The sequence below is a fragment of the Zonotrichia leucophrys genome, chromosome 6 (genome assembly GCF_028769735.1).
Source record: "Zonotrichia leucophrys gambelii isolate GWCS_2022_RI chromosome 6, RI_Zleu_2.0, whole genome shotgun sequence".
NCBI classification, from domain to species: Eukaryota; Metazoa; Chordata; class Aves; order Passeriformes; family Passerellidae; genus Zonotrichia; species Zonotrichia leucophrys.
Window position 1 is genome coordinate 33981808 of NC_088176.1, and position 25738 is coordinate 34007545.

A 25738-nucleotide genomic window follows, 5' to 3' on the forward strand; every position below is an offset into this window, starting at 1 on the left:
AGCTGATGTTTTCAGTGCTTTTCTCCTGGCATTTCTGGAGGACACATTTTCCTGTCACAGCTGACAGAATCCTGCCCACAGTGTTCTGGTAGCTGAAGCCACGACACTGGTGCAGCATTCCTGCAGATGCAGCCATGCCTCATTTCGTTAGCTTGGTGTGTGTCAGGCAGGATGTTCCTCAGCTGCTGCACTCACATTGTTCTGCTGCTGTTGCAGCACTCCCACTGAGTGCCAGGGAATTTGGGGCATTCAGTGATACAGCACCAGGGATATTCCCATGCCATCCCAAGTCCCAGAGCCACAGGAAGTGTATAAAACCACACAGGAAGGGTTTAAAAGCACAAACAATAACTCCCCCCATCCCTCAGTTCCCCTGCCCTGGTGCTGTGTGTCCTGCTGCATTTGTGGTGCTGTGCTGAGCCCAAGCTCACCTCAAGCAGATCATGGAAAGGCAGAACATCCAAGTGCCTCCTTGGGCACAGGAAACTGATCCTGAGCAATGAGGGTGTTAATCATGGGGTTTTGGTTTCAGTCCCAGGCGTGCTGCAATAGAAATCCCTCTTTACATTTCAAACAATTTGTTTCTGTGGAGTGGTGTTGCTTTGTGCACAGTGTTCTCAAATGATTTAAAAATCTAACATTAACAGCTTACATCAGCTTAAACTATGAGTAATATTATTCCAGTGACTAATCCAGGCATACCTGTCAGAGATGGAAAGCCTGTACTGAGTCTGCTTTAATCCATTTGCTGATTTTTATGGTCTCAAAGTCCCTTAAAGTACCTGACTCAAATCCAAATGTGCCCCACATGCTGAGTTTTGCATGCAAATCTTTAAATTAGTTGAAGGATACAGACAGATTCCCTTGGGATTTAATAATTTGCTAAAACTAAAATGGTTTGTTTATTGCAGGAAGTGTTTTCTGTTTGAAGTCTATTTTGCACTGTGTGATGCAGCTGTTCTCATTGAAAATGTAATGCATGCTGCACAGAATTCCAGATTTTCTTCTCTCATCCTTCCTTTGTTCTGTGGGGTGGGTTTGTGTTGTTCAAAGAGGAGTGGATGAGAATCTTTTCAAAGAGTATTTTAAATAGGCAAAAGACCAATTTGCCACATAGCTACCATTGCTCTTCAGTTGAATAACTAGCATATTGATATTTTCTAATTGTTGGAATGAGAGCATTTTCATATATCTGAAAAAACCCTTTGAATGATGCCAAAATGCTACTGCAGTTTTGGCAGAGGCTCTCCTGGAATCGAGTCCTTGTTCATTGTTAGTGGTAGGAGAAATGATATGTTCATGCAGAGAGAAGAGACTTCCTAATGGATATTGGGAGAAACAACCTGAAACACAGAAGAATTTAAACAAAAAATTTCTAACTAAAAATTTAAAAAATTAATATAGAAGAATATATCTAAAAGAAAAGCAAAATTTATGTTTAATGTTTAAATAAAATACTGCTATGTCAGACTTGGTTCTTGGACTTTACCATGAAATGGACAGTGTTTGTTTTGTTTATTTCTGCAGAATAGTATAATTTCATAAAACTCTTCTGAGTGAAGTATTTCCGATTGCATTACTGAATGGGCTCTGTGTAATTATTTAAGTAAATTAAAAAAAGATGTTGGTTAAAAATTGAATGATATTACAACAGAAGAGTAATACCAGATACAGCTTAAGAAAAGCAAGAGCAGGACTTAATATAATTTATAAATTTCATGGATGGGGAGTGTGGGATATATTTATCATTCAGTTCTCAGTAAAGGTTCTTAATAAAGTTACTGTATATACCTGACTGATAAAAAATTGTTATTTTCTGATGTGATGGAAGTAATAATAGATTGTTTCCTTTCCTTAACCATCACATCCTGAACATGTGGTGTTTGATATTTATACAAATGAAAAAGTTTTCTTTTTTTCAAACTTATTTCCCTCTTAGAGTGGCCTTCATGCTATATTTTATCACTGTGCAATTCTTGAGGGGAAAAGCTCTGTGACATTCCCAAGCAGTATATCAGTATTTGCTAGATTTTTTTTTATTTTTAAGATGTGTTACTATTTGCACTTGTTAAGAAAATATTTCTGTGGTGCATGTTATTTGCACTGCTGCTCTGACATTTGTGTGGCACTCAGGCTGGCTGTTTGTGTATTGAACTGTCCAAAACGAAACAATTCCTCCCTTTAGGACTACAAATTTCTCAGGGTAGCAAAGCATTACTTGGTCAATTTAATATTAACTCCTCCAAAATCTAGGCCAGCCATTCCAAATATCAAGTGACAGTTTGTTGATAGCCAGGCTGTCCTTTCCCCTCTTAAATGCTGCGCTAATGAGTAACTTCGGAGAGTTTCAGGAAAATTGGAGTGAACAAATTACAGCAAACAAGGGGCAGAGGCCGTTCTGTGTGTGCGGGGTGTGCGGGCAGGGTTCCGGCAGAATGGAGCATTTCACACAGCCGGGCCCGGAGCAGTGCTTGGGGAGCCCCTGCGGCTGCTCGGGGATGAGCTTGTAATAAGTAACAATACGTTGGTTCATTAATAGCTAGATAATTTAAATTATAAAACAATAGCTAAATAGCTCTTGTTTAGCAGGATACCTATGTGCAGTCACGTATGGTAAAACCTTTAACTCCGTAGGAATTGCTTTGTTTACAAACCCCCCCCTTGTAACTAGGTACAGCTACATCTGGTAACAATTACTAACTTCGCTAGAATTGCTTGGTTTGCAAATTCCACCCCATAGATATAGGAGACCCTCTGTAACTAGATACCGTCACATCTGGTAACAATTATTAACCTTGCAAGAATGCTTAGTTTGTAGAATTTAGACTTATAGGCATGCCTTATAAGGAAAGCGGCCAAAGAGGAAGACTTGGGGGCTTCATCCCACGACCACCAGAAGGCAGAAAAAGACCCCCTAGCAACCGGAGGAGCAAGCGCAGAAGACGGACCATGTCATCCAGGAATCCGGAGAAAAAGGACAATAAAAAGCGAACTTTAAAGGGGGAAAGGCACGCGCCTAAGAGGAGTGGGGACTCCTGGCTGCCCAGCGCTGAATCTTGCTTATTCTTGCTTGCATAATAATAAAGATAATTATACGGTTCTTAAATTTGGTAAATTCGTTTATCACAAGCTGGGTGCTGGTGGCTGCTGCCCTGCCCTGTCCATCTCTGCCCGGCCCGGCCCTGCCTGGTCCTGCCCTGCCCTGTGGGCCGTGCCGGGGCTCGAGGTGCAGACTAGGCCCGGCAGGCCCCGGGCACAGCTCCGTCCTGTCCTGCACGGCCCTTGGGGCACCGAGGCACAGGGCTGGCCTGGCTCTCTGGGCTGTCCTCTCTGCCTCTCTGAGCTGTCCTGCCTCTCTGGGCTGTCCTCTCTGCCTCTCTGAGCTGTCCTGGCTCTCTGGGCTGTCCTCTCTGCCTCTCTGGGCTGTCCTGCCTCTTTGTGGCCTTTTTGACAATTGGTGCTTTAAGCCCCATCCTGCTCACCACCTGGTGCCAGTGCTATTCCTTTCAGATTTGTACAGGTAAAGTGCATTTCCTCTTCAAAGACGTCCTGAGCAGTGAGGGAAGGGCACAGTGGTCGGGGTGTTTCTTTAGAGCCAGCCAGTTGCACCCAGTCCCTTTGATCCTCGCTAGAACCCATACAAATATGTTTATTTTCTTACTGCAGCTGTGGAGAGAGCAATCTATAGCCCTGGCTGCCCGGCTGTTCTGGGTCACCATGTGTCCTTCAAGTCAGAATGGGGTCAGGTTGCTGTGTGACAGAAGAAGCTGCTTGCAGTGTTTTTAGTCCTGTGAGCAGGCAGAGGATGGTTTTTTCATGCAGCCTGAGATGTTGAGCAGTATTAAACCCCCCATGTCTAGCAAGAAGCCCACAGCACGTGGGGGAACAACCAAATGGGAGCAGCACTGGCAGTGCTTCTAGCAGGCTGGGCTGGAGAAGGAGAATGGAGTCTGAATTCTTCTGAAACAAATGATAACAGTACAGACAGTGCAGTAAATACATTTGTTTATGTAATTCTGTAGGGAAACTTCCGCTGAATTTCCAAGGCAGGATGTGTTTCTGTTCCGAGGTCTCTGTGCTCTGTGAACAGGTGAGGGAATCCTGTGGCAAACAGGACAAGCTTGGAGGGCTCAGGGGCAGGGAAGTGCAGCTGCTCTCAGGATGCTCCTGGGCTGCCTGCCTGGGCTTGGGATTTCCTGCCTGCAGCTGCAAGGTGGGCAAAGCTGCACTGGTAATAAAGGATTTCCCTCTGTGCTTGACAAGGATGAGATTGTGTGTGAGCCACCTGGGTTAATGGGTCTGTGCCTGTTAAAGGTGATAAGATGGTGCTGCTTTGTAAAATGAGAAATTTGCACTCAGAGGCCTCATGCTCTAAGACCTTAACTAGCTCTAGGCAGATCCTGGTGATGGAACATGAACTTCCACTTAGATGGAAATTCAAGAATCTGACAAATGTTGGTGTCAATTGGAATGAAGGAAACAATTAATGACTTTTGACATTTTTGACATATTTTCATTTTGAATTAGAATATTTTGTTCTAACTGGTTTTTGTCACATGCTGTCTTAGTAATTAAACCTTCAACAATATGGATTATCAAAATTGATTTTTGAAATGTTGATTAAATCTGTAAAATGGCAATAGTGTATTAAAATTGTAATGAGAAATTGTAGTCTAATCCAACTGTTCCAGACTTCTTAGTGAGATATTGTGTATATCTTCTTCTTTTTCTTTTTAAGATTAATTTTGTTAATTGCAGTTTTCTGTTGCAAAAAATCCATCCATGTCTTTTTGACCAATTCTGAGTACCTTGAGAATAATTTCAAGGATTGGTTGAAATGATTTGCTCCTTTGCTCAGGCCAAGCCGTGCCATTAGCAGGATGGTGGTCACAAAGTATCATCCCATCTCATCTCAGCATACAAGCTGCTCCTGAGGGCTGGGCAGCTCTGCACAAGGGCCAGCACAGCTGCTCCATGAGACAGAGCTCTGGAGACACCACAGAGAATTGTCTTTACCTCTCACAAACCCCTCTCTAAAGCCATGTGCTTTGGAAACCTTCGTGGAAAACTTTGGCTGCAAGAATTTGCATGAGAATGACTAAAGCAAAATTAATTTCCAGCACTGCTTTTTCAAAATCTGTGTTGTTTAATATGCGCAGCAGGTGGGCTGATAATCTGACCAAATTTCATAATCAGATGTCAAAGAGAGGTCACATCTAATTACAAACCTTCTTTTTAAGTATTTGGGCAGAAGTTCTTTAGGGGAATTTTAGAATAAGAGAGAAATATTTGATAGAACTTTATGTGACAGAGATGTTTTCTACCTTTGTAAAGAATAGTTTGCTCTTTATAATTTTGTTCCTTTTGGTAATGTGCTTTGCACATTAAAAATAGATGAACAGAGAACTATTCAGCTGAGCCACCCAAAGATGCAGGTGGCTGGTGCAGAAATCTGCCAGTCTCAAACTTATACTGGAAAATTCCCTATGAAAGACCTCTTACCCCAGAGCTGGTGAAGTTAACTGCAATGGGTCACGTTTGTTTTCTAGCAATGGGCTTTGCAGTTGTACAGATAAAAATTCTCCAACCTCATGAGCATTAGCAACACATTTTGTAACTCCTATTTGATTTTACAAGCACAAGGATTTATAGAAGGGAAGTTGATGAAGATTTCAGTGCTGCTCATTCTCCCCGTTATGCACTGAGTCTGTGGCACTGCTCCTGAGTCAGGCAGCTGCCTTTGGGCCCCAGGAGTTTATTAGAAGTCTGTGCCTCTGCAGGCACTTTGTGTCCCAGCCACACAGGCTGGGCAGCACTTGGAATTTGCCTTGCACAAAGTTTTTGATTGGATCTGCACCTGGCATTGGCAGGAAATGGGTCTGGGGAAGGCCAAGTGCTGCCCAGAAAATACTGCTTTTTCCTAGGATTATTTGAGGACTCAGTGGAAATGTGGAATTTGGCAGTGTGTTGGAAGAGAAAGGCAATAAAATAATTATTTGAGCATCATGATTTAGGAAAGACAGCCAAATTGCTGATTGTTGAAGCACTTATTTCACTTCTATGAATTTCTGTGGCAAGCAAAGGCTGGCTTGAGAGTGAAGTGACTTTAAAGGAAATTGGTGTGTGGATTGATTAATGCTGCAGCAGTTGCCCCAGAAAATGCTCTTGCCTCACCGCACAGAGCAGTGCTTTGCAGCTTTCCTGCCAGTTCAGCTCTGCCTTGGGTTTTCTGTGTTTGTGTTTGTGGTTCCCTGTGCTGTGCTCACAGGGGCTGTGCCAGGCTGGCACTGCCAGCCCCCTGCCTTGGCTGCACAGGGCTGCATTTACTCCCTCTGTTCTGCACTGCAGATTGGCTGAAAGCTGGCTTATATAAAAGTAATAACTGAGGGTTTAAGAGAAAGTAAAATGATGGACAACACCATATTCAGAGATAACCCTTTTCTTGATGTTACTGAGAAAAGGGATGAAAAGAATTATCTTATGAACTACTCCAGAGATAAGGTGGCAACTTGAGAAGAGTGCAGCAGGAAAGGAGGAATAATTAATTTTAAGCTTGGTTTGTATCTCTAAGACAAACCACTTAGCATCCCAGATAGCCAGCTTTTTCAGTGCATGCCATCATTCACTTTCTGGAGTAAATGTAAAAAATTGTAGTAGAGCTTTCAAAACACTCTAATAAATTCATTTTCTGAGAAGTAGTTATGTAAGATGAATAAATAACGTGCTTTGTCTTTTTTTGTTGTTGTTTAAATGGAAAAGCTTTAAAGAGCAAAAATGAGGAGAATAAAAGTTATTTGCCGTTCAGAGAAGCTAATGCAATTGCTTGGGCTGATGATTTGTATTGAATTGTTGATATGTTCATTTCTTCTTCATTAACAGATTATCTTTTATTCTTTAAGAGCAATACGTACAGCCTAATGGATTTTCAGTTTCTGAGATTCTTTATTTTCTGCTTTTTATTCAATTAGTATGTGGTGTTTTCACGTGTGTTGTTTGACTAAAAGCAGGTGAGGCAGACAAACAAACAAACCCTGAAATCATTCTAGGCTCAATCCTTGATCTACCTGTCATTTCTGTTCCTTTCCACTCCTGAAGGGGTTTGAGCACTGTGCTGCTGTTTTGTGTCACCTCTTGGCTTCCCTGCAGCAATGGGAGTCTCTGCACTGAAGGATTTTCCTGCCCCTGAGCAGTCAGCTTGTTTTTGGTGCTGCATTTGCTGTGCCTGTTCTGGGTGCTGCATTTGCTCAGCCTGTTCTGGGTGCTGCATTTGCTGTGCCTGTTCTTGGTGCTGCATTTGCTGTGCCTGTTCTGGGTGCTGCATTTGCTGTGCCTGTTTTTGGTGCTGCATTTGCTCAGCCTGTTCTGGGTGCTGCATTTGCTGTGCCTGTTCTGGGTGCTGCATTTGCTGTGCCTGTTCTGGGTGCTGCATTTGCTGTGCCTGTTCTGGGTGCTGCATTTGCTCAGCCTGTTCTGGGTGCTGCATTTGCTGTGCCCGTTCTGGGTGCTGCATTTGCTGTGCCTCCTGCCCTGGCAGTGCTGTGCTGCCCCAGCTCTCAGGGCATTCCTGTGCCCACAGTAGTAAAGCCTGCCTGAGCTGGGCAGGGGTCTCAGGGGAGGGCAAGGGAGGCTTTAGCTCCTGCAGCTTGTTTGGGAAGCATGATGGTATTGCTGGGATGGGACCTCCACTGAACAGCAGCACAAGTGCACGTGTTGGAAGAAGGTTTCAAAAAGCTCAGCTTGTCTAGGTGTCTGGCTGGAAAAAACGAATGCAGGGAGAGCAGGAGCGTTTGGGAGCCTCAGTGCTGGGTGGCAGGGCTGTGCCAGTCTTTGCCACAGTTCCTGATGTGTCTCTCCAGAGTTGTTCCCCTGGCCAGGGCTCCTTTTCACAGCCTGCTGTGCTGGGCCTGTAACTCTGAGCTGTGTGCAGCACCAGGGAGCTGGTGGTTGCAGTTGTACAGATAAAAATTGGGCTGCTGGCTCATTTCCCTGTCCCCTTTGGCTGGGGAATCAGGCAGCCCTGCTGCTCACACTGCTGTGTGTGTTGGTGCTGTCTGGGCATCCCTCTGGGCTGTGCCTCAGCTCAGCACCGACTCCTGAGCGCTCTGTTGTGTGCATGTGCTAGAATGAGGATTGGCAGAGTCTTATCTGCTTTCATTTCATTCTGTAACCAGCAATGTGCCTGCTCAGTGGGTTTTCTAACATCTAAAATGTGGTTTATACTGATTTTATGGAAACTGCTGTATGTCTTTTTAAACTTTTTATTTTTCTTTAGTGTTGGAGAGTTATGAATGCTTCTCAGCTTAGTCTCTGAATTTTTTTCTTCCATCAGAGCCAACTCTAACTTGATGGAACAGGTGGTTGCTTAAACAGCAAATTGTTTAACAAAAAGCCCTGGCAGGACATAGCTTCTTTTAATTAAACAACCCACAGTGCCCCTGCCAGCTATCTTTTCCCTTGCTCAGCACTGCAGCACTGCTTTGGACAGAATGTGCAACAGTAAAATCTCCAGTGTGAGCCCTGTTTCATCCGGATCACCCAAACTTTTCTTGTGTGTGTTGTGATGTTAAGGTGCCCTAAGTCTGGATGGGACCTGCTTTTTCCTGGTTTTCCTACATGTCTTTTCATGATACCAATCTCCTCTTGTTTCAGGGGGAAAAACCCCAAATTAAACATGGGGTTGCACCTTCCCATTGGCTTGGGTGTCACTGAAACACCAAGTGAAGAGGCCCTGAGAGGGGCACAGAGGGAGGCTCTTGGTGCTGTCCCCCCTCATGTCCTGGCTCCTCAAAGGCTGCCAGGAAGGGGAAATGCTCAGCTGCAGGGGCGAGAGGCCCAGTGTGCACACAAAGTCCATTTTCCCCCTCAGTAATTCAGGATGTGTTCAGAAGCTCTGGGATAGTTCCTTCTTGTCAAACCAGCCAGCCCAGAGCGCGTTTTTAGGAGGTTTTTAGCCTGTTTGCCATCACTGAGCTCCTGATGATGGAGTCAGGGTTAGTTTCCAGTGGAACAGGTGGACTCCTCCATCACCTATCAGACAGTGCTGACAGCCCTGTTAACCATGAAGATATAACTCTGGGGTGTTACAGGCTCTGCAAACCAGCTGGTTTGAAGGTTATGTTAAAATCTCTACTTTTGACTCTTTCACATTTGCAGAAGTGTTTGCTGCAAGTCAAAGGTAGATGTGCCAAGAGGCACAACTGGAAGGATGAGGTCCTAGTTTTCAGCTTTGAGAAATGTAATATAATAATTCCAAGTATTTATGGTGACCTACTTACAAAAAATGCCATGCTACCATTACCATGCTGTTTATACAGATGTGACAAATACAAAAGAAGTCTGATACATTTATACTATAAAATACCATCTCTGTTTTTCTGAAGTGTAAAGTACTTTTCTCATGTTCTGGATAATAGGGTATGCAAAGAGATTTTTTCCCAGATGTCAGAAAAGGGATCCCAAAGTGCTTTGTTCACAGCAAACCTAATGTTGATTGCCACCAAAGGGGGAATGGGGTCCTCCATTAGAGTTCAGCCTTTGTAGCCTCAACTAAGGAGCTGGCAGCTTGCTGACAGATAAATCTGAACTGAATAACAGAAATTCCATTTAATTTACATTTTTTTAAAAGTGAAAATCTTTTTGCAGAAAGATTTTAGCATAACACTTTTCCTGCTACACTTTTTTTGGTTTTTTGGCTGAAGCTTAAACACTTGCTTGTGTTTTCTGTACACACCAGTAGACTTTGGACTGAAAAGAATGTTTAGACTAGAGAATTATATACATATTTATTCCTAATGTTATTGGCTGCTTATTGCCAAATTATCTTGCTGTAAGTACAGGATGGGGATCTTTAAACTAGTCACTGTAAAACATTCCTTTATTCTTTTGATTGCTGGTATCTTACCAGTTTCATAGGTATTCCCCATTTTTGTGGCACCTACTTAAATGTGATGCATTGTTGTATCTCTGTTCAAATCCATGGTAAGAATTGAAGGTTGTGGTCTCATCTCAGTATTAGATCTGATCTGTTACAGGCCTTTAAAGCATTATGGACACTTTGATCAAAGAATATTTTCAGCCAACTCCTGAATTAACAGTGGGAGACTGACAGATACATTCATTCTCATTGACAGGGATACTGTTGGTTTCAGACTTGTCTAGGTGAAAGGTCCTTACGCTTTTTCTGACTTTCAGGGAAATCCTTTGTGTGTCTGGACCTGTGTCTCAGTTCTTTTGGGGTCTGCTGTTTCTCCAGGTGGGGAGGGAAACAGAAATCTCTTAATGCTGCCCTGAGGAAGTACTGTGCTGTTACACTCTTCCATGGCAGTTCTTTAAGTCTCTCCATTGTGCATATCTATATTTTAATTTTTCACTTCAATACACATACACAATTTGACAGACTTCTAGTTGCTTTGGGAACTTTGATTTCCAATGTTCTTACTTATTTTTAAAATCAAAGTGTTTCGTTAATGCCTATTTCTTCTGATAAACTTTCAGAAGATGTATTTCATTCTCAGCACTGGTTAAAGCAATTTTCACAGCAGCTGTAGACAATTGCATGGTAAGTAAATTAGCTTTTATTATAATCACAGTGGCTTTTCTTGTCTATTTGATTTTTGCATGTTCTTGTGTGACTTCTCAAGCTTCACTGTATCAGAATGAGACAGAGAGGGTTTGCAAGGTGCCTGTGTGAACGTTTGCTGAGCTGCACACAGAGCACAGAGCACAGGCTGTGCAGGGGATGCAGAGCAGGGGAGGCAGAGCAGGGGAGGCAGAGCAGGGCAGGAGGTGTTGGGAGAGCTGTGGGATGTTCCTGAGCTGGGAGCTCTGCCAGGACAAGTGCCAGGACACCAGAATGTCCTGCTGGTCCAGGCTGCTTGTGGCACTTGTGGCACACAGGGTCAGCATCATGGTTTTCTTCCTGGGAGCCAGAGAAGCTGCAAACACTATTTCCTGAAGGACAGCACTGGGAGAAGTCAGAATCTAGAAATGACAACTTACAAGAATGATTTGGAGTCTTCAGTCAAGAGAGCATGAAGTAACATGTGATAAACCCCTTCAGATACTGTACAGCTCTGCTGCAAAGAAGGGAAGATCTGTTCTCCATCACAGTGGTGGGCAAAACAAGAAGCAGGTCCCAGATAGGATTAAATTGGATTAAACTTCTCCTGTTAGGAGCAATTAAGTACTGTAATAGCTGCCAGAGGAAATAGAGAAGTGTATTTCACAGGAAGCAAGCCAGAAACAGATGAGCCAGGCTCCTGTCAGGAATGCATTGTGCCCATTGCTGCTGGGGCAAGTGATGGGAAAGGTGATCTTCCCAAATCCTCTCAGCCCCCTCTAAAATACCACTTTGAATTGGAACCAAGCTAATTCTCTTATGTTTTTCTCAAGTCTGATTTGGATTAAACATTTTCTCAATAGGTTTCTGGGTAGAAGGCTTTTTGTTGTTGGAATTTAGCATTGGCATTCCATGCCCTCTGCTCCCCAACCCTCCAAAAGAGAAAAAACCCACTTTTTAGTCTTGAAAAGTTCCTAGCTTAGTAAGAGATATTGATTGTTCCCAGAATTAAGGAGGTGTAGATCAAAGCAATACACTTTTGAGTGAGGATAGTACTTGTAAGAGAAATAGAGCAACAAGTAGGTTAAAAGAGAATTTGGAGATAGCTGTGTTTTGTGTGGGATCAGAGACATTCTTGCCAAAGTCCCATCTGTTCAGTCTTTCTTCAGCTCTGTTTTCTTCTCACCTCTCTGTTGTGCTTGCACTCCAGAAGGAGGCATCGCTGTCTGACTGAAGTGCTGAAGTCCTGCTGGCTGTCTCTCCAAATGCAGGGATCACAAAGAGCAACTGAGTTTTCACTTTCTGAGAGCTTTCACTGGTGGTAAAATCACCAGGAATAATCTGAGTCAGGAAAGCCTCAGAGACTGTCTTCAGCAAATGGGGATCAGGTAAAGGAACAATCTCTGTTCTGGACAGAGATAACAACCCCACTGCCCAGACTGGGAAACTGTGTGTTCAGGACTCTTGGCAAAATCTCTCTCTTGGTGTGTTTTAATCACACCTGTGATGTTCCTCCTTGACTTAGACTGTGAAAAATTAGAGTTCCACCTCAGCAGAACTCGGGGGAGAAGATGTGCCTGAAAACTGAGGGCTGAATCCTCTGTTGCCAGCATGTGGCTTGCAGTGCATGGCCCAGCTGTGTCAGAAGGAAAGCCTGGCTAGCCTGGAGCCTGGAATGTCTGCAGAGGCTGAGGGACTGAGAGGTGGCACATGGAGCAAGCTTCTAACACTGGGAATTCTGCATTTGCACTGACCCAGCACCCTTGTGCATGGCCCTGAGGAATATCTGTGTGTGTTGGTTGTTGGTGGCTCACTGGAGCCTCTTGAGGGAGGCACTCTAGTGGAAGGGGTTATTTCTCTTTGATCTTGAACTGGTTTGGATGAGTAATATTTTGCTCAGAATACATGTCTGCCATTTCTGTGTGCTCTCTGTAGAAGTTTTAATAGAGTTTCTCTCTTCCCCTATCCTGGAGAAAGAGGATGAAAGTGATAGCTGTAATTGGGAGAGAGTCACGTAGGATGGACAGCACAGGGGCTTTCATGTTTAAATTACAAAAGATTTGGGCTAGATGCAATCTTTTCCTCCTCATCAAGCCACTTAGAATGCTATATATCAGGTTTATTTCTGGGAGAGCGGGTTAATGGATTTAATTATTCTCCTACTTTCAGTATCATAAATCAAAACTGGTCTAACTGGACTTATGCCAATAGCACAGTAAATGTAAAAGGAAATCAGGGGGTTAATCTGTTGATATATTTCATTGGGGCTTAATAAATCCGCCACAATTGCCAAGATAACTTTTGGGTAATTTGCAAAACTAAATGTGTACCTCTAGGGCGCTGAGTTGTTCTTTGAAGTGGGGATCTCCTGGCTGGTGCATCTTCCAGAAACCCCAGTTCCTGCACTGTGCTCTCAGCCTGGTCCTGTTTTCTTCTGCAAGTGGCAGTGGACTCAATGTGCTGCACTATGGGGCAGAATGGGTGTGGAAGCAGTGTAGAGCTGGCACAGGCTACTTGCTTAAGGACAAATTCAAAAAGGATTAAAAAGTTCTCACTGTCAGATTTATTTGTAAAGAAAATTATTCAGTTGCTGGGGGGTATCTGTAATTGCATATAAAGCAGTGGGGAGTGTCTGTAATTGCTGTCTATTCTATGTACTTTCTCCTGAGAGCTCAGGTCCATACAATTGTGAAAATTCAGCTTGAAATCCAGGAGCTGTTAATTGGCCTCAAGATTTATCTTCATCTCTCTGTAACAGTTTTGCCCAGGCTTTTAGAGAGCCAAGTTATTGGCAAAGTCAGCGGAGTTTTATTGGGAAAGATTTATTGGTTTTTTGCAATCCAGCTAATGAAATGAAGCAGATTCCCAGTTTTGGCCTCAGCAGTGTGACTGAATGGCAGAGCACGGTGTGCAGGGGGATCAGTGTGGAGCTGCAGCTCAGCTACCTTGAGTTCCCTTCCCAAGCACAGCATGGAGGGAGTTCCCATCTCTGCTTCTCTTATCAGCCCCACTCTTAGTTGGAACTGGAGTTATCTGATAGCAGTCCTGGGGGTACCACAACAGGGGCTTGGAAGCAGCTCTGGGGCTCAGATTGCTGGGGCAGCTTCATTTGCTTTAATCCTGACAGTACCAACTTGTGGGAGCAGTTTGTGTAGGGCAGCTGAGGATTTCTGTCAAGGGGGCACCTTCTGGATGTGCCAGAGGGATTGGAACAGTCTGTGGCATGGAAGGTTGCAACAAGGCATTTTATTGCTGAAGGAGGTGATTTTCCTACAGCATTTCAGGGAGAACTAAACTGATCGTTGTACAAAACTTGGGAGATGTGTTTTCAGTTTTTCATATATGTATTATGTTTTCGGTTTTTCATATATGAAAAGAATGGAGTTATTTTAAATGTTGAAATCATCTTTGCTGGAGCAAAGACTACCAGAAAGCTTTGTGGATAAATACTTTGTTAACTGCAGTCTATAACTTTCCCAGGGAAGCTGATCATACCTGACAAGGGAAATAGGATTCCACAGGAGGTTATATGAAATGATGAGATGCTGCAAATGGAAATATACTTTCTTAGGCAGAGGAGAGAGAACAACTTCTCTGTAATTGAGTTGCAGATAAAATTGAATTTAAAGGGTCCAGCAAGCTCGTTTGAAGTTCAAAGAAGCTGGTGCATAAATTTGGCCTGCCTGGAGTTACTGCATCTTTACACATACAGCTTGATCAAAAGAAGAGCAGAAATGGAGTAGTTCCAGAAATCCAGATTGATTAAGTCAATCTTTCTTACCCAGTGATGGAATTCAGAAAAATATCATTTGGTCTTCTCTAAAGTATTATCCTGCTGGATCAAAGGATTTCTCTTCCAGCCTTTCTATACTAATGGTACAGTGAAAAAAAAATGAACTTGTACAGCAAAAAGATTATGCTCTTTATCATCTATTCAAGTTAGCAGTTCATGGAGGCTGCTGTCCTGCAGAGTGAGCCACAGAAATGCGAAGTCAGTAAAAACATTACTTAATAACTTACATTTGCCTTTGTGACTGACTTGGGGAATGAAATAGTGACATGTAGTGTGATCTGTAAAAGTCTTCCTATTTCATATTATGATTTATGACTTTTTCCTGTGGAGTGGAGGGCTGAGCCTGTGGAGGATGCTGCCAGCAGGGCTGTGCAGCAGGAGGAGCCCAGGAGCAGCACAGGCTTTGTGGGCTGAGTGAGATCTGAGCACCAGGAGTGCACAGACTGCCCGTGCTGGGGAGGGGCAGTACAGCTGGCAGGAATGGATGCTTTTAATGAGCTACTCTGAAAAATCTGCATACAGGCAAATTCCCTGGGACCACTGCAGAATATATTGTTCCTGGAGGCCTTGATTCAAGGAATCAGGGCTTGAAAGTATAATTCAGACCCCAGAGTGGGACAGGGCTGGATGAAGATTGATGAGGACAGTCAAAATCTTTGGGACTGTGACCTTTAGCACAGCAAATTCTGTTCTGTGATCCTGATAATTTCACAGTCTTTTAAAATCTAACAGCAGCTGATTGAAGGGAAGTAAGTACAAATATGTATTTCCATCTATGCCTTATATACTGGAAGACATTAGAAAATGTCCTATTTAATGAATATTGATCTGCAGCAGTGGGGAGCTGACTGCAGTGCCCTGTTGGGCTGTGCTGCTGCCCAGGGCAGGCAGTGCCTCTGAACACCCCTCACAGTGCTTAGGGTAGGGAAATGCACCTAGCTGAGGTAGTGCAGTGCAATGAGTCATTTCTCCTCCTTTCCCAGCAAGGTTTGTGCAGTTCCAGAGGCCTGGGAGGAAGCTGACTTTTATGGAATGTGAGAAGTGTCGTAATTCATTTTAAGTACGAGTCTAATATTCCTACATGCCTAGTGCCTTAAAATCTGGCCTCTCTTGGAGGTGGCACAACTCTTTAATTCTGTTAGGCTGTTAAAAATAATACCAATCTGTTCAGTCACTGACAGCAGGTTTTTTATTGTGTGGTGATTTGGGATTATGAGAGTTATGGGGGAAGGTGACCTTGAGGCAGGTTTAAGTGCAGCACTTCTTGACACAAGGCAGCAGAGAACAGCACTGGTGTTAACTTAATTATATTGTTAAACCCACTAGGGCTGAATTACTTGAAACAAATTAAACAAGGGACGTTCTTATTTCATAAACTGCATTTAATCTCATGCATGGCTGTGTTTATGATAGAGTCACAGCAATACAGTAAATTAAATGTGAATAGAAGTCACACCAATATCTTCATAAGCAGATGTTTTGTATCTGAGCTAGAGTAGAAATAAGATAAATCTAAAGTCATTCAGGGCAAGAAGATTGAAGTCTCATGCATTTACTAAAAAAATATAAATTTGTGATTTTGAATAGTTAACATTTGTTCTCTTCTTCAGTCTGAGGCCCACAGAAGACTGGTCATTATGTCATGCAGTAAAATTACACTTAACAGAATTTGCAGTGGAATTTTGCAAAGAAATAAGCAGAAGTGATGGTACAATCAACATCAAGGCTGCTGCTACTTATTCAGTATGGATCTTGACATTTTGGGCCACTTGTAGGGGTACAGTTTTTCAGTGGTGGCAATTAGAACATCTGATGTATGAATAAGTTGTAAATGTATTAAATTGCTACTTGTCAGTACAATTTTACTGTGCTTACTGAAATCTCCCCTTAACCTTTTCTCAGCAATTCCAGCTAACTATGGGAAGAGTTGGAAAACCTAAATAAGGGAAAAAAGGTTTGAGTTACATTAGTATTGTTAATAACCCCCCTGCCCCCATTTTTTAGTGTTGTGGCCAAAAAAAAGGTAGATTCAACTTTTATTTGTCAAATAATTTTAGGAAATTTTGGTGACTTTTTGTGGTGAATAAACACTTAGGAAGGAAAAATCATTTAGCTCTGCTCCTTAATAATCCTGGTGCAGAAATATACTCTCATAATACTGTAAAACTTTATGTACCCATTCACATGTGGGTGGAATTTGTAATTCAGTAGTTTATCTAATGATTGCATTCCATTTTCTAGTGACAGTTTTCATTAAGACTCCATTTATTCAGAGAAAAGCGAATCTAATAAGAGTAGCCTTGAGTTAAGGGATTTATCACTCTTTTTTTAATATTTTCCATATTCTGAAATATGTATCATTTAGGCAGAACAGAAAGGTTTGTGCTTCTTTAAATTGTGCCACATTTTTCCAGTTGTTTAATGTGTATTACTTGGAGAATGTGCAGTAGGTATTTGAAAAATTGCTTTTTTCAGATACTAAGGTAGTAGTGAAATCACTGTAAAAAAAGGGGAAAAAAAGGGGGAGAGATATTCACAACTATAGTCACAAATTTCATTTGAAATTCATATGGACTTCCATAAGTTTACTTTCTGCATGGTGTTTTTAATTTTTTGTTTGTTTGTTTCAGTGTTAAAAGGAAGGGGGGAAGGGGGCTTTTCCAAGTTATTGGCTAAAACACACCATGGAAAATATTTGTTTTTATTATCAAGTTAGTATTTAGCATAACTTTTTATTGTATGTCTCATCTAACACATTAACCATTCAATAAATTTTGAGGCAATATCTAATCAACCCATATAAAAGAAATTCTGGGACAGGAACCACCTGAGTACAGGCCCAGCAAATCTCAGTCTCACTGCAGTTTGTGTTGCAGCAGATGGAGAGGGTTGGTTTGAGAGGGTTGATTTGGTTCTGAGAGGGGCTGCTGGAGCAGGGGCTGTGGGACAGACGGACAGAGGGACGGACGGACGGGGCTGCGCCTTGCCCGGCCGCTGCTTTCGGGGCTGCTTGCTCAGGAGGGGCTGCTTGTTTCTTTGCAAAATTCCACTGCAAATTCTAAGTGTAATTTTACTGCATGACGTAATGGCCAGCCTTCTGTGGGCCTCAGACTGAAGAAGAGAACAAATATAAACTATTCAAAATCCCAAATTTATCTTTTTTTAGTAAATGCATGAGACTTCAATCTTCTTGCCCTGAACGACTTTAGATTTATCTTATTTCTACTTTAGCCCAGCCCCTCCTCTGCTCTGTTCTCAGTCTTCCTCCTCAGAACCTGTGCAGGCCCTGCAGGGCATGGGGCTGCCGGCCTGGCCTCTGCTCGGTCCTGGCACTCTGAGCTCGGTCCCTGCACTCAGGGCTCGGTCCCGGCACTCTGGGCTCGGTCCCGGCACTCTGGGCTCGGTCCCGGCACTCAGGGCTCGGTCCCGGCACTCAGGGCTCGGTGCCGGCACTGAGGGCTCGGTCCCCGGCCACTCGGGGCTCAGGGGGCTAAGGTCGGCATCAGGTTCGGCAGCACTCAGGGACTTGGCCCTGCATGGATCGGCACGGCACCTGCAGTGGGTCGGGCAGCCCGCACGAGGGTCGGACCTGCACTGCAGGGATCAGGCGGCCACTGCAGAGGGCTCGGACGGCACTCTGTTGGAGGCAGCACAGCTGCATTGGAACCAGGGACAGGCACAGCTGCAGTGGGATCAGGGACAGGCACAGCTGCATTGGAACCAGGGACACAGCACAGCTGCCACAGCAGCTCAGGGACTTGCACAGCACAGCTGCCCTGCTGCAGTAACAATGTCCTGGTGGTTCCAGGAGCGTCATTCTGCTGCCTGAAAACGTTTGGTTTTCCTCTCCTCTAATAAAGCCTTCATTCCTGTCATACATTTCTTGTAAAACTAGAGCTGCACACTCATGGCTCTGCATTTGTGTTCTGAGTATGTGCACGTATAAGCACAGAGTGTTAAGGATTTTGCATTTCTGTGTTTTAAAGGAGGCAAGGACCAACCCTGTGAAGTCTCACACAAAAATAAAGCAACAACAAAATATAGAAAAAACATCTTCAAATAATTACCTAATGAGCTTTTAGGACTGAAACAGGCCATGCCTTATGGGGAGAATGTGAGTTTGAAAGGCTCCTGCAATATGAGTTATCACACATCCCTAGATAATACATCACACCAAAATCCTGGTTTTTTAGGCTGTTGCTGTTGGCAGTGAATCTCAAGCAGGGACATGCAGCACACTGAGAGAGGTGAGATGGCAAAGCAGAAGGGTTCATACCTGCTCTCAGATCTGCAATAGCCTCAGACAGAGACCCAGAGGAGATTTCTCCTCTGCCCACTGCCCCTGTTCATTAAATCCTGTATGGCACTTGCAAAACATCTTGGTGCTGTAGTAGTTTTCTTAATCTCACAAATACATAAAAATTTACTCTGTACTGTTATCACTAGAAGGGTTGGAAAACAAAATTTATGCATTGTGTAAGTAAGAACAAGGTAAATCCTGACTTGAAGAGTTTTGTATAGTTAATAATAATTTAGAAGGTAAATATGGCTACCTGATTATCTCCGCTTTTTTTCTTTCTTACTTCTCCTGCCCCTCATTAGATGAGTATCTGGATAGTGTGCATTCAGGAAATTTGAAGATTTATTTAATATTAGTAGAAATAGACTTGATTTGAAAAATTTGCGTGCAGATCCTAGCATCTTACTTCTCAGAGTTTTGGGAGATATAATTTGTATTGTAGTGCTTGGGATCTGCATATGAGTTTATAATTCAAATGCCCCCAAAATAAATGTACCTGTTTGTAATTGTGATGAATGCAGAATCTGTTGGTTAAGGAGGTCTCTCCCAGCAGTTGTGTACAAAGAAATTTGCTCATTACCCTTCCCTCCTTCTCACACCTCATCTTTGAAAGTCACTATTTCTCATTTCATGGCGCTGTGAGTAAGTGCTGCTGAGTCAATGCTCGATCACTCTCCAGCTGGGCCTGTGTGAGCAATTCCCTGGGATGGCAGGCAATGCAATCCAATGTGCAGAGCATTGTGGTTCACCCTGGCTGCAGCGTGGGCATGGTGCCATCCCCAGCCTGGCATGGCAGCGCCTGCTCCGGGGGCACCTGCTCAGGCTGGCACTGATACCAGCTGGCCAAGGGCACAAGAAATATTGCTGAGGAATTTTTTGCTCAAGAGCATATGAAATGTTTTCTTTTACTGCAGAGGCAGTGTTCTACAAAGAAAATGACCAGTGATCGAATTCTTTTTGGAAATTTCTACAGTGGTGGTAGATAGTCTGTGCATCTGTCTATTGATGTGTATTTAATTTTTGTAATTAAAAAAGTCTGAAATTGATGTGACGTGAAGGACAAAGCATTCCTTACTCTATCAGATGAAAGTTTTGGAAGTTGCAATTAGCTATTTTTTATGCACCTTTGCTAATCTGATGACTCAGTTTATGTGGTTGATTCAAATGTCAAATTTTACTGGAGCCTCTCATACTCTGTAGTCATTGCAGCTGCTGTGGAACAGGTTAAAGAATTGAAAATAGGAATGTTGCTTATATAAGATGGCCTGTAGTGCACAGGGTAGCTTGAACCTTTAGAGCTGTTTTGTGGGGACAGTGGCTCTGAGTTTCAGCGTGGTGCTCTGAGAGAAAATGACCTCTTTCTTTCTCCTCTTTAATCTTGTTTTAGGGTCTCCTCTGCTGTACAGCCACGTGTGATATGGTACCAGATTAAATTGCTATTACTTCTATCTTTCATTAGGCAGAAAGAGATAGGGCTGATTATTGATTTCCTTTAGCTCCCAGTGTCCCAGGCTGTGCCAGAGCCCCTGGGCAAAGCTCTGGGCTGGTGTTGCTGTTGTTGGACTGTGTTCCTGCTAAAAAACTCCATGATTCCTATGGCTCCTGGACTGCCATTGGTTTTTTCACATGCAAATACTTCAAGTGCCTTGAGCATTTACTAGGATCTGTCTGAAAGCTAGAACACCTTCTGTAAACAGGAGAGTTTAAAAGTCAGTGAATTCGGGAAAGTCATCAGTTCCCCTGCTTTCAGGTTTTCTTATAGCCCTGAAGTTCCCTGGAGAAGTATTAAAGCATTACAGAGTGGGATATTTGGCATCCACATTGCCTCAGGAATATTTAAAGGCCAAGGCTTGTCATTCATCATCTCGAATCACTGAGAGTAAAACCAGATTTTATACTAGTGTAACTTCTGGAGCAGCACAGTCAAGCAAGCACCTAGGGCAAATTTCACCTTGAAGGGTTTTGGTTTATTTTGGTCTGGGGTTTATTTACTGAGATAAACCAAATTTTCTCCTTTGTCCTTAATTTTTGTATGATAAATTTCCAAGCTGTTAATTCCCTTTCATCCATCCTAGTGATTGTCATAAAGGTTGTTCTCTCCATCAGAAATTCATTTTGAATCCCTTTCTCGAATACAGCTGAACAGCCTCACATATTATCCAGGAGAAATTACTTGTATGTCTCATAACAATGTTAACAAATCTCTTTCTTTACTGAAAATTACTCAATTGATGCGTTTAGAATCAAGTTCACCTTTTTCCAAGCCATATTGCATTACTCCTTCATATTAAGGTTGGAATTGATGAATACATTCATATTTTTCTTTCCCTGCTGTTATCTCTGTGAATAAGCCCAATGTTTATGGGAAAAAATTGTTTCTAAATGCATAACTGTATTATTTCCCATCAATTTTAATATTTTTCTTTCTACTGCACTGTTCTGTGCCATCTCCCTCTTCCAGCATAATAGTTCAGTGCCCCTGTGTTGATGATACTGCATAACTTTGTGTATCATCAAATTTCATTAGTATAAATTTACTTTTAATGACCTTGCAGTCTCTCACTAGGCCTTTGCTTTTTTATTCAAACACTGAATTTTTGCTTATTTTTAAACTTTACCTTTTAAAGTTTACCCACCATTTATTCTCATTGCTAATTGCCATATTTTCATCAAAACTAGCAGTTTTTTTAGTTTCTTGGTTTATGAAAGTGGTGTGTCTTTGAGGGGAAGAAGTTCCAGAGGTGGAGTGTAGAATTGATGGGTGAGTAGCAGCCCCTCAAGGGGCTGAGGGGCAGAAATGGGATGTTAATTGTGGCACATGACAGGGCAAGCTGATAACGTGGTCAGTTTGATAGACTCAGGTGAGATTTTAAAAGAAATTATAAGCTATGAGTTTGGGGCAAGGGCAGTAATAGAGTCCCTTGGAAAGGGAATCAGCTGACACACAGGGAATGTACTTTTCATACAAAACTGATTTCCATTTTCTTTGGTTCGGGAGCCAGTGTTGCATCTTTAGACTAAATGATGAAGTTTGGTGATGAATACTGCTTTGGCAATTGTACTGTGCTAAATCCTTCACCCTTAACTGATACCTCCTGCAGGAAATCAAACTGAAAATACATTATTTGTCCAGAAGTGGCAGAATTCAGCAATCAGAGCTGCTTCTTTGCTTGAAAAATGCCATGAATTTGTTGCTGCTGACTGGCACTGCTCTCTGCCTTTGATGCTGTAATGTTAAACCAGGTCAGAGTGCTGTGACTGTATTCAGTGGGGAAATGATGGCTCTTTTAGACTCTAGTATTTAGGTAATTAGAAGTAGTTGGATTATAACTATTAACATAGCATCAAGAAGTGATGCATTTTTTATTCCTGAAGCTGCCTCAGTCTGGAAGCTCATGCAATCCTCAGGCAGATCACACCAAGTGGCCACGAGCTGAACCTGCTGCTTTTTGTCTTCTGCTCTTCCTGTTCTTACACAGTGCTGAGGAACTTCCATATTGGAAGTCTGACCTTATTCCACAGCATTTGTTACAAACAGGAGTGGATAAAGTGTAAATCTGATTACTTTTATTGAATAGAGCCAGTAGAATTTAGATGTGAATAGGATAGTAAGAATCTGAAAGAAAATTACAAATACTGTAATTTATCCCTTTAGAAGTTCACTTTAAATGAACTTCAGTGGGAACACAGAGTTCACTTTAAATGAACTTCAGTGGGAACACAGACAAGCTGTGTAACATTTTGACATATCAAAGCTATCCTTCCTCTGTAACTATTGTGACATTAGTGAGAAATGTGTCATAAGGCTGAGCTTTTAACACATTGTCATGTGCTAAATGAATCCTGGCTGCCTTAGCCATTCCCTTGTTCCCCTGGTTTCTGGGTCCCCCACGAAAAGCGTGACTTCCAGCAGCTGGGGGAGAAGGCAACACACTCAGAATGCATGGAGGGGATGAATAAAGTTAATTTTCAAATACTCCTGATGAGTTCCTTGGCTCTCAGCTACTTCCATTAGGCAGAACCCGGGTGAGTTCCAATTTGTGCCTCCAAAAAATGCTGAAAAGTGTCTGCTGATGCATTATTGAATCTGTAGGGCCAAATTTTCTGCCAGTATAAAAATTCCACTGATGACATTTAGAGCATCCAAAGATTTGGCCCATTATTAGAGAGTTCATTAGGATTAATTCCTTGTATTGGCACTATAATTCATTTGGGAGACTAAGCAAATCAATTGCAATATTTTATTTTAAGAAAATGCTGGTAGATGCCTATTCAATCACAAATTATTGTAAAATCACTGATTGCTGTATGAGAGAAGCATTGGGTGAGAAGACAGAGGAGTGAGGGGTAGAATGCAGTCAGGAGCCTGCAGGAGGTGATGCTCACCAGTGCTTTCAGTGCCTGATGTTCTCAGGCCATGAAGAGGAATAAAGACCAGTGGGAATGTAAAGTACTAATGCACCACTGCCCTAATCCAGACAGCTTCCTAAACACCTGAAATTGGGCTGTGCTGAAAGTTGTGGCATGCTGGATACAATGGAGGGCTTTGAAAATGATGCTAATTCTGCTTACAGTACAGCCAGTAAAGTGCTTTACCTGGTGTTTTCTTTAGGCAGCAAAGACTTTCTGTCTTTTGAGCTTGTAGCATTTCTGCCTCACGTTTTTTGCATTCCGTGGGGTTACACTGCACTTGTTTTGCAGTGGTCAGGGAAAGAATAATTCTAAATGCAAGTAACTGTTTTGGAAAGGAAAAAAAGCCATTACAGAGACTACACCTTTTTAAAATCATCACTTAATCTTAGAGTTTGCTGCAAGGACTTGCCTGGCTCTAGTGATAGATTATTTACTGGAGAGCTGGGTTGTGGAATTATCTGGTAAAGATAGAGAGCAGCACCTTTTTATCTGTCCCTTGCTGTATCCATAAATCTAACACCTTTTAAACCTGTATTGTCAGCAAGGCACTGATTGCTTTAAGTGCAGGCAGACTGGGCTGAGACCAGGGGATTCTTCCCTTCAGTGAGTCTCCAAGTGTAAAGGTTCCTTCAGCTCTTGGAACATCCTCAATTTCAGGTGCTTTTTGAGAGGAGAAGAAGCAGTGCTGCCAGATGGTACTTTCTGGACTAAATGAACAGAGAGGTTTGATCAGAGTTAATGCTGCTGACATGCACATCCTCCTGCTGGCCCTACAGTTCTCTGCCTGGGAAAGGTGCTCACCAAGGTCTGGCAGCTCTGCTGGGGCTGAAATGTTTCCTGTCATTTTCTTCCATTTTAACTCTCCTAGGTCGGCAGCAGTCTTAAGAAACATCATGAATAGTAAGAATTTATTAATTCACCTCTAAAGGGTGTGGAGGGCTTGCACTGGTACACACTGGATACTGGTGAACATAAAAGGTGAGTGGGTTCTTCACCATTTCTTCAGCAACATTTTGCTGTTTTTTTCCTGATAGAAATAAAACTTATGCTTGCCTGTGACAGGTTGAGAATTAAGCTGTTCCTCACCTTTTTTGCAGTCTTTTTATGCTGTGTTGCTGCTTGGTTTAAAATATATTTGCTTTTTCTCGCCTGTGGAAACAAGCCCAACTGAAGGAAAAAAGCTTGCTAGGAATAAATTGGCACCTCTTTCTATGCAGTGTTAAGATGAATAGAAAGGTTTTCTTAACCTTGTGCTCTTGAGAAGTGTTTTGAGCCTTTAACAACGTCTGATTCTATGTGTCTCTGCTTTCTTACATTACTTTTCTCATGTCACCCCTAAAACTGTCAAGTCAAAATCAATGTTAAATTGAAGAACTGCATCTGCTCAAGACAGAACTTCACATGTCTTTCGTGCACAGTGAAAATACTTGTGGAAATTGCCTTCTCTGGCCTTAAACCATTTTTCATTTTTAGATTATATGGAAGAACTTAATCCAAATGAGATTTTCAGCTTCAGTTTTTCCAGAGCATTCTCCCCAACATCAATCCTGGTGTGTAAAGTGGCCTAGCACACTTCCCAGTGGGCTGTGAGAGACAGTGTTCATTTGTCTTTGGAAAGGGAAATGCAAAGTGCTGTTAAGAACCAAGTTATAAAATTCATGATAAGGATTGAGTTGCTTATGATTTGCATTACTCCAGTGCTGGGAGAACACCAGCTCAGTAGACATCTTGTTATTCTAAATGCAGCAGAGAAAAGAATTTTCTGGGATGCCTTTTGCTTTGGTTCTTATATGAAGCTCTGGCAGCTTTTCAGAAATGGTCAAAAGTCATGAACAGGACTGTCCAAAATGAGAGTATAAGGCTTGAAAAATGGAAATGAGGAATTTTAAAGTAATTAAATGTATTTAAAAGTTATTTTTATTTTTCATCTCAATTTTGGAGTCTTCAGTGTCTGCTCATTTCAAATTTTCAGACTTTTCCTCAAAGCCAAGAGAGCAAGATTTGGAATTTATTTTTAACGTAGTAACATATAATTCACTTTTCTCACCATTGTGTGCTGGGGAAATACACACACAACAAAATCTCAGGAGATGGGAGGCTTGTATCAGTTTTTACAAAGGTTACAGAGATTGCTGAAAAATTTATAATAGTCCTGCTTAGGACAAGGTGAGTTTGGATATTCCTTAGTTATGGAAAGGAAATACATTGTGTTGGGCTTGGGCATCACTGTTAGGGCATGAGCACACAGGAGAGATAAGAGGCCTGGATGATAATTCCTGTGAGGAAGGATTGAAAGAGTTGGGCTTGCTAAGTCTAGAAGCCATAGCATGAAAAGTGAGGAAAGCAGTTTTTCAGCACTGTTGAGTTGCTCAGAGCCTTCAGAGATGATGTATCCAGCAGTTCACATTTAACCCCTGAAATCAAAGTGCCAGACTTAAAGTCTAAAACCAAAATCTGAGGCACTTTGCAGCCTTATGAGGTGATCTAAGAAAAAGCATCCTGGATTTCGTTGTTTCCTCTTTAGAATTCTGTTCTTGAGATGCATATGAGCACATTTTGAGGTTGTGACACACAAATATGTTTAACTAAAGGTCCTTGGTCTTTGGGCAAACCCTTGATTGTCTCATGGTGTATTCCAGAGTAATGAATGAGAGTTTGGGCACACAGGGTGGGT

At 42.4% G+C, this 25738-nt stretch overlaps 2 protein-coding genes across 8 annotated transcripts in view; one reads left to right on the top strand and one right to left on the bottom strand.

Annotated features, from left to right (window-relative positions):
* CTNNA3 (catenin alpha 3) overlaps positions 1-25738 on the top strand; it is a 421206-nt gene that overhangs the window by 125139 nt on the left and 270329 nt on the right. The gene's annotated exons all lie outside the window — the stretch shown is intronic.
* LRRTM3 (leucine rich repeat transmembrane neuronal 3) overlaps positions 1-25738 on the bottom strand; it is a 74420-nt gene that overhangs the window by 9935 nt on the left and 38747 nt on the right. The window contains exon 4 of one of the 6 annotated variants that reach the window (XM_064716479.1): positions 403-543. The exons of the other annotated variants lie outside the window; for them this stretch is intronic. The gene's annotated coding sequence lies outside the window, so the exon portion shown is untranslated. Of the gene's footprint in view, positions 1-402; positions 544-25738 lie in introns of those variants that run through there. 6 annotated transcript variants of the gene reach the window in all.